Source organism: Argiope bruennichi, chromosome 8 (genome assembly GCF_947563725.1).
Source record: "Argiope bruennichi chromosome 8, qqArgBrue1.1, whole genome shotgun sequence".
Taxonomy (NCBI): domain Eukaryota; kingdom Metazoa; phylum Arthropoda; class Arachnida; order Araneae; family Araneidae; genus Argiope; species Argiope bruennichi.
Genome location: NC_079158.1, coordinates 73098533 through 73108227, shown reverse-complemented (window position 1 = coordinate 73108227; position 9695 = coordinate 73098533).

The following is a 9695-nucleotide window of genomic DNA, read 5'->3' as shown; positions in this document are numbered from 1 at the left end:
AGCAGAAATGTTTAAACTTACTATTGTTTAATGATGATATATACCTTTATGTGAGTCAGTTAAATTTTTATCATAATTCTTTAAATTGTAAAGCAATATATAAAAATGTATGTAATTTGTAAATTGCAAATATATATTTTATTTATTTAAAAGTTGCTTGAAATTATGATATTTTATACTATAAATTCTGAGAAAAAAACACAAATTATTTTTACAGAATTGTAAAATTTTAAAATTATATATTTATTGATTAGAATCTTGTTGCCATGAGATTTTTGCATTTTTATTCTTAATTTTTAAGTATTTTTAATAATATATTCATTTTTTAATAGAAAAGAATAAAATCTTTTCGATTTTGAGAAAAAAATATTCCAGATTTTCTTTTATTTTTGGTAAATAAATTATATCCCATTTATTTTTGAATAAATAGGAAATGAAAAAGGGAATTTCAAAGGGAGGGAGATTTTCCTTTATTTAGAAATATGTTATCGACTAAACAATTCCCTAAATGCGAATGTACAGCATTAATTGAAGTTACACAGCTGAATATGTCGGTATTTCATCTCCTTTTTGCGTTTGCGTATACTTAAAGGTTCTTAAGAGGACTTTTCTTACTTCCAGTTTACCTTTCTATTCTGTTTCTGTTTTCCTTTACCCACTGCCATCCTTAGCTTGCAAGCGAGAGAGCCCATTTTGAGAAGCAATAGCTGATCTTTATACTTCTTCATCGGAATGTCTAACTCAACAGATCCATTATATGGATGAGGCAATGTGATGCCGGTTTTTTAAACTGACGGTAACTTTTAACCAGAATGGATGCTGTAATTAATAATAGAAAGGCATTTCTTTATTGGAGTGGCATTAAATGTGGTCATTCCTCATTGGAATGTCATTGGAATACTTCATTGGCAAGTCAAAAATCTACAGATGCGTGACATAAATGAGGCAATGTGATGCAGGCGTATCAAATGGACGGCAGACAAGTAACCTAAATGTTTGTTTGAAATTCATCAAAAGAAGGAATTACTTTACTGGTCACGACATTAAATATGGTAATTCTTTATTGGAATTTTTCATAGTAAAGTAAAAAATCAACAGATTCATTATATAGATGAAGCAATGTGATGCCGGTGTATCAAAATGAAGGTTGATAATCAGTCTTCTTTTTGTATTTATTATCAATATCATTTTCTTTATTTTCAAATAAGGACATTAAATTGGTTGATTTGATTGATTTAATTTGAAAAATACATATTAGTAATGATAAATCAGTATTAAATTTAATTAATTTACATAATTCTTACTTTATGTACTTGCTGACAGTATTTAAAGAAAAGCTGCATTGTATTTGAAACAAAAAAATTTATAATTTTTAAAAATAATGAAAATGTTCATTAACTAAATGAAATATAATTTAATATAGAAAAATAATAGAAAAAATAAGGAAAACGTTGTGGTCTAGGAATAAAAATAGTTATTTCAAATTCACTATGGAATTTGAATAACAATATCAGATTAATTATAGAAAACATTATCATTTTATTTATGAAAATTGATACATTGAAAAACATTACATGATTCTTCTAGTTCAGTAGTTTACAGAAAATTAATTTATTGCATTAAAAATTACAAATACCGCCTTTTACTAAAACCCTGCTACCGTTCTCTCAAAACTAAATAGATTTCTAAAAACTATAACTTTATTGTTCCAAAAAGCCTTACGGATGAAAAAGAAATGAAATTTAAAATTGCTTTGATGTTATTTCCAACTAGTAAGATTTACGGAGTGAATAATGAATGCATTTTCTCCAGGGAAAATTTCATGCAATTGAATTCAACCATCTCTCAACTCGCTTTTATAAAAACATAAATTAAAATATATTTAATCCCAATTTAATAAGATGGGAAGAAAATTAATGTCAACATTGCACATTTGAAATTTTAATATGCTTTCATTGTTTTGGAATTGTTATTCTTTCGATGGAAAGTTTTATACTATTTAAATTAAACTAAGAAACGAAAGGAATCTTAAACATTATCAAAATGTTGCTTCTGCACAATTTCTAGAAAAAGTAAGGATTTTGGTATCATCTGACTAAACTCCTTAATTTAAATTTCAATAGCATGCAAATGGTGCTTATGCATTCTTTGGAATTCAGGAATTCGTATAATTTATTTTAAAATATTAAAATTACTTACAAATAGAATTCATTCATCTTGTTTTCAATATAATGTTTATAAGTTTGGTAATTCCAACTTGTATATTTAGATTAATAAATTAATTGGCAAACTATATTTTCATTTAAGAATTCAGATTTTTTAGTTTATCTTTTTTCCTTGCCTCTAGTAAGCTGATGGAAAGATCGGAAACCAATAAATGATATTTTGAAGGCAAAAAGATTACTCAAAATTCATATATTGTCTAAAGCTTTCTGTTTTATTTCTCTCTACAAGGAACAAAAATTATTAAAAGTATATTATAATTATTATGTGGGAAAAGGCAAAGACCAGCATTAATATGCGAAATATATTTATTAATATTAAAGTACAAAGGACAAAACAATTCTACATAGAACATAAAAGATACATGAGCGTGAGCTGCACGTCTTGCAGTCTCACTGCCCAACTCTCGTCTGCCAATAATGGCGGGAAAGCATTACGTGATTAATGACGTGACGCAACATGGCCAGCATGGCGCCATACAGGATACGGGATCTGTCAGCGCTTCCCACATCGGCCATCATGACAGGATAGGCGACCTCGCCTTATGGTATACAGTACATTGAAGTAAATATATAAAACAAACAGCAAATACAGGAAAATAATAATATGTAAAATTGAAATATTCACAAGATAAAACAAATAAAATAGTCATACCATCCGTGACAGCATAAGTATATAGCAATACAATAGCGTGCACTGGAAATATCGAATAACTAACTAAAAATAAAAATAATATTAGTGTTGAACATATAAAAATATAATAACACAAATAAACAGAGAAAAAAAAATTAAAGTTTATATCGTCCAAATATACACACACACAAAAAGAAGGCAAATAGTTCTCTTTTTCTTTAAGTAATGTTCACTGTTTTTTTTTGAAACACAATTCAAGTGATATGTTCTATATTGTTGGACCATGGTTTCATATATTCTGCACAAGTTGAAGTTTTTGATGGTCCATCGAAGAAATCACACTTTTCAACATCGTATGTGTCGTTTGCTTTAATTTTGATCACTTTATATGGTCCGAGAAATTTTTGTTTCAATTTCAGACCAGGGCCAAATTGAGTGCGCTTGATTGCGACGAGATCATTCAATTGAAATTTTTGAGCATGTTTCTACGCAGATTGTAGGTACGGCGATTTTCTTCTTGGATTTTGAAGATTTGTTGTTTTGCATCTTTACGGAGTTCATCACGCTGTTGGAGAAATGCAGACTGGATCTCTTCGTTGACGATTTCGAGGATTTTTATATCATGCTCAGATTTCATTTTAGTTCCAAACAGAATTTCGAATGGAGTAGAATTGATATTTCGTTGAAATGTAGAATTAATAATTTGCTGAACGGAAGCAACATGGCTATACCATTTCTCAGGGTTTTCTATGGATAGCTTGGAGAGTACAGATATGATAGTAGAATTAAGTCTTTCTACCTGCCCGTTTGATCTAGGAAGTCCAGCTGTAATATGCTCATCTGTCTGTTGAGCTTTGAAAATGTGAAGATTGACACAGTCTTGAATGATCATGCAGCATGGGCTTCGGCTAAGAACGTCGACATGAGTCATCTTTGAACCGGTTCGATGCTCTATTTCGTAGTCAAAATCCTGAAGGTATAATGCCCATCGCGAAATGCGGGAATTCATTTCTTTTTTATTTAACGTTTTGACGAATGCATTACAGTCAGTGATAATTTTAAAGTGTGATCCGAGGATGTAAATTCGGAATTTTTTAAGAGCTTCTACAATGGCGAGTACCTCCAGTTCATAGCTGGTGTATTTTCTTTCGCTGTCAGACGTTTTCTTGGACATATAATACACTGGATGGAATTTGTTATCATCTTTGGATTTTTGTAGTAGGACTGCCCCCAAGCCATCAATTGACGCGTCTGTATGAATTTCAATGGGACTGCCTTGATTAAAAATAGTTAAAACGGGTTTATCAGGAAGTAACTGTTTTAAGAGTAAAAACGCAGTTTTTTGCTGAGCTTGAAATAGAAAGGGGCTGTCCTTACGAAGAAGATCACTAAGTGGTTTTAGTAGAGTATGAGGGAATAAATTTTCTAAAGTATCCCGTAAGACCTAGAAAACGTTGTACGTCTTTTGCATTTTTTAACTCAGGATAATTAAGAACGGCTTTAGTTTTGGAGGGTGAAGGGAGCAATTTGTCGTGTTCTACTACGTGACCCAAAAATTCAATCTGACTATGCAAAAATTGACATTTTTTAAAGTTTATATCTAGTCCATAATCGCGAGCTACTTTTAGAACAGTGTTAAGGCGTTCGAGAGCCTCAGATTCATTATTTGCGGGAATGACGATGTCATCCATATACGGGAGGACAATGCCTTTTGCAATAAGATCACGAAAAACGGCATTTATGTATCGCATAAAGACAGGAGGACATGAACTTAAACCGAATGGCATATAACGGAATTGAAATTGACCTGTATTTGTGACGAAACTGGTGTAACAACGACTTTTTTCTTTTACCGGCACATGAAAAAATCCGTTACGCAAATCGAGAGTACTGAAAATTTTAGCATTTTGAAGACGATTTAAATGTCATCAATTATTGGTAGTGGATAATGGTCTTTAACTAATTTACGATTTAATTTTCTATAATCTATACAGACTCTATGTTTTCCATCTTTCTTACGAACTACGACAACTTGACTAGCATAGGGTGAAGAACATGGTTCTATAATTCCATTTTTTAACCACTCGTCTATCTGCGCATTTACTATATCACGTTCGGCAAAGGGTAAACGTCGAGGAGTGTGGAAAATTGGCTCATCGTCAGTAAGTGTTATATCAAGTGCGATGTTCGTGGTTTTAGTTTTGTTAGATTTATAGGCTAACAAAATCTGTTCAACCTCATTGAGAGTTTGTTTAGAAATATTCGGACCTATATCCAACGTGGGAGTTTCGGCTGAAATAGCCATTATAAAACTGTCAGTTTCAACAGGATCATCAGATTTAGAAATTTTGGAAAATACAACATCGTCAGGTTTAATTGTCAAATTTGCCTGATTTATTACGTCGCAACCTATTATTAGGTCATAAGTAGTACAATTATTAGGTACCACAGAAATAAAAACAGGAAAACTTTGTTTGTCAATAATAATTTCAGATTCAAAGGAACCTATTATTTTAGTTTGGGAAAAACCGAATCCAGTTAGTGTTATCTTGTTATTCGTCAACGGCGGCGATCCTAGTTTAATCCATGCAGAATGTTTGAGAAGTGTCGAAAAACTACCAGTATCGACTAACCCGGAAAGTGTATTATTAAGAATAACAACCTCTTTATGCATATTCGACGGAGAATACAATAAATGTAAAGTGTTGACATTATCACGTGGGGTAGAACTGTCATTCCGAGTAGTACGGTGACAATCGGAAGATTTATGTCCGAAAAGATTACAAGAAAGACATTTAGGACCACGATTACGATTAGGGCAAGACTTTGAAATATGTCCAAAATCGTTACAATTAAAACAACGCATGTTACTGTTAGTCGGATTACTAAAATTCGATTTTGATTCTCTTTGTTGGACAGGGATTTTATGTATTGTATCACGTCTTTGGCCGTCATTAGCATATATAGAATACGACATCTTTGAATTATTTGCGTTCATTGCACTTACGATAGTTTCGAAAATTCGTAATTTTTCTTTAAACTCAGAATAACATTTTGCACCATAAAGAATAATTTTATTAGAAGGGGAACCCTGTATCCCATTTACTGTGTATTGAATAACAGAACATTCATCAATAAGGGTTTCAGACTGATTCGCAATTTCACGCATTGCAATAAAATATTGCATAAAAGTTTCATTCGAGCGCATTTTACGTCTTTCTAGTTGTTTATGTATTTCAATCGAAGTTACTTTATCGGAAAATTCATTAATTAATGCCCTTTTAAAAGCTTGATAGGAATTTAGATTTCTTTGGGAGAATAAAAAAGATTTAGCAGTACCGGAAACTAACCTCTTTGCAAAGATTAATTTTTGTTGTTCGCTTAAAGAAGGAAAAAGCGAAAAATTCTCTTCAACATCACAAAAAAAACTTTTAATCGAATAGGAATCATTTCCTGTGAAGTTTCTACAACTAACACAGAGATCGCGTAATAAAAAACAAAACTGAAGGTTTATTTCATTCATCGTTTGTTTATTCGTGGGATCATTTTCGAGTGATTCCCTTTTGGCGCCAGTAATTAATGCCTGAGTGTTATTTATTAATGTTTCGTCTGAAGTTACGGGGATGGGGAAGGAAGAATTATTACCCGTATTACTCATAGAGTTGTTATTAATAGATGAACTTTCGGTTTGAGAAACCTTTTGAGGAGACAAAGATTTTTCTTCTGTTTCCGATAAAAAACTAGTATCTATCGAGTTCTGAAATTCATTTAAATTTGTTAGGGCTTTAAAAATATTTTCACACAAAGCATCTTTGTCGGTCTCAGTTACTTCTAAGTGTAATAAATCAGAAATGGAGATAAAATCAGATAAAGAAAAAATCTTCAGCAATTCTTGTTTATGTTTTTCTACATCTAAATTTTCAAATCTTTCAAAATTTCTCATTCTTTTTCGAGAAGAATGGTCAAAATTACTGTAACCTAACACAGAGTTAAGCAATTTTACTGAATTAGTTTTTGCATATTTAAGGGAGTTAGCGATTAATTGAATATCGTCTAGTTTTAAAGACATTGTAATGAATTAAAACAGAACTAATGCACATTCACTCGGGATTAAAATTTAAAGGGAGAATGGAATAAAGTAACGTACTATAAATTACAAACTTGGGAAAAAATTGAGCCTACCTGGTTGGGAGCAGTCGAATTATTCACTCTTAAATGTTCCTTTTTTTTAAAGCAGCCAGTATATGTCAGCACAGTTGCACAAGAACACGAAACTTGAAAGTTATCACTTTTTCACTTCAATGATATCCATGAAAAACATGCACTAACGTCCATTCACTAGTCCAGTAAATCATCCACAGCAAAAATCCACTCTTATCAAAATTTTTAGCATCAATTTAACGCCTTAAATTGTACTAACGTCCACAGCTTTTTCAACAATTTGGCGGGATTTGCTAGGGGTATTCACGAGAAAGGCCGAGCCCCCAAAAATGTGGGAAAAGGCAACGACCAGCATTAATATGTGAAATATATTTATTAAGATTAAAGTACAAAGGACAAAACATTACTACATAGAACATAAAAGATACATGAGCGTGAGCTGCACGTCTTGCAGTCTCACTGCCCAACTCTCGTCTGCCAATAATTGCGGGAAAGCATTACGTGATTAATGACGTGACGCAACATGGCCAGCATGGCGCCATACAGGATACGGGATCTGTCAGCGCTTCCCACAATTATAAATATGTCTTATAAATTTACTGCATATGAAAATAAGATCGTATAAAATAATACTATATATGATCATGAATATATATTTAATTAGCAAAATTGCATTGCCACAATTTAAAGCAATATTTCACTTTAATCAAGACAGCAATTACTTCAGAATCAAAAGTGTCCTCAAATATTCATTAATTCAGTCATATTTAATGAATTTGTTTATGGAAATAATTAAATGAAGAAATAGTTTAGCATTTTATCTTAATTTAAAATAAAGATTTTAATACTTTTAATACACAATTATTTTTGAAATTTATTCTTAATTGGTATCCTGGGTCAAAATTTGATTATTCTCTATTAACGGAAGTATTATATGAAGCAAAACTTTTAATGTAAAATATATTATCGTGAATATTTCGAATTAACAAAATTAAATTCCGATATTTTAAAATTAATTTCTCATTGCAATGAAGATAGTAATTACTTCATAATAAAAAGATGTTCTCACATATATTTTAATTCAGTCATTCAGAAAGAATTTGTGGTTGGAACCATTAAAATTAATAAATATTTTAGCATTTCATCTTAATATAAAATTCTGTAGCTTACTTTTTTATTAAAGAATAATTTTTGAAAATTAATCTCAATTGATACCAATTGACAAAATTAGAAAAATTTATATTATCAAAAAATATTTTAGTATTCTTATGTTTTATAAATATTTCTTTCAAGAGTCTAATAATTTACCAATTAATCTTCCTTAAATGGTGGCTCATACTTTCGAACAGGCTATTTAATCAATTATCTTACAATGTAGAAAGGGTGAAATTTTTTTCAAGAATCTTAAACTCTATCATCTGAAATACCAATATGACAAATTTAATATTTTTAATAGATAAAATCTGATAAATTAATCAATAAATATATTTAATTTATTTAATTACCATAAAATATATTTATATTATATATTATACTTAATTTTATATATATTAAATATAATGTATATAAATATAGTATATAATATAGTATATTTAATTATTATTAATACTTTCAAAGTTTAATATATTTTAAATATACAAATCATATTTTATAATTTAATGAAGATTAATTGTTAAACATGGCTAAAATTATTTTGTTCCTTGTTCTTCTTTCTGAAAATATAATTTAAGCATCATTTCAGTCATTCCAAAATTTTGAAATAGGTGAATAATTATGTATTAATATGAATTGTCATAAAACAAGACGGGGGCATCGAATTTGAATTTTGATGTTTACCGGTGAGCTGTAAGTTAAGTCGCTTTTCTTCTTCTTCTTCTTTTTTTTCGAACTTTTACGTACTCGTATTTTATGCTTCGCTGAACTTACAGAAAAAGTTAAAATTTATACATTCTTGTCGACTTGCGAATCTTATCATATTAGCATTGTAATAAAGTATAATTAATTTTAGAAATCTTAAAAATAGTAATTTATTAATGACTGATTTCGTAACTAGAAAACGAAAAATGTTCATTCCTTTTTTTCATATTTACAGTGGCAATTGTATTTATTTCCTAATTTACAAACAATTACAACCTTTAACATTTGAAACTAGTTTGATTTGTTTAAAATTTTTATTGAAAAACATCTGGCAGCGATAAAGAATATTTTATCAACTATCAAGCCAAACATATTTGTGTAAAAAAAAGAAATAAAATAATCCCTTTCAAACAACTAAATGCAAGAAAACCAGTAAAATTACAGTTGGTCAAATAATTACAAAATTTATTGTATTTTCAAAAATACAAGAGTGCAGAAAATTTCAAAATAATTATAATTTAAATAGGTATTGTTGTACTTGTGTGTAATAAAATTAGATCACTCCACAGATGGAGCTGGGACAGTACAATTGTTTTTTTTTTTTTTTTTTTTTTTACCTCAAATACGTTAGCTTATAGGTGTTAAAAGCTGCTATCACAATCGATAGCTTAAAATTTCTTCGCCTGCTGCTGGGATGTGCTTTCTTTTTTGTTTACATTACTGATTTGAGTGTTATTATAAGGTATTTTTTTATTGTATTTTGCTTATTAATGGACGTATTCTTCTAGTTTATTGTTTTGTATTTTCCTTTCTCCTAAAAT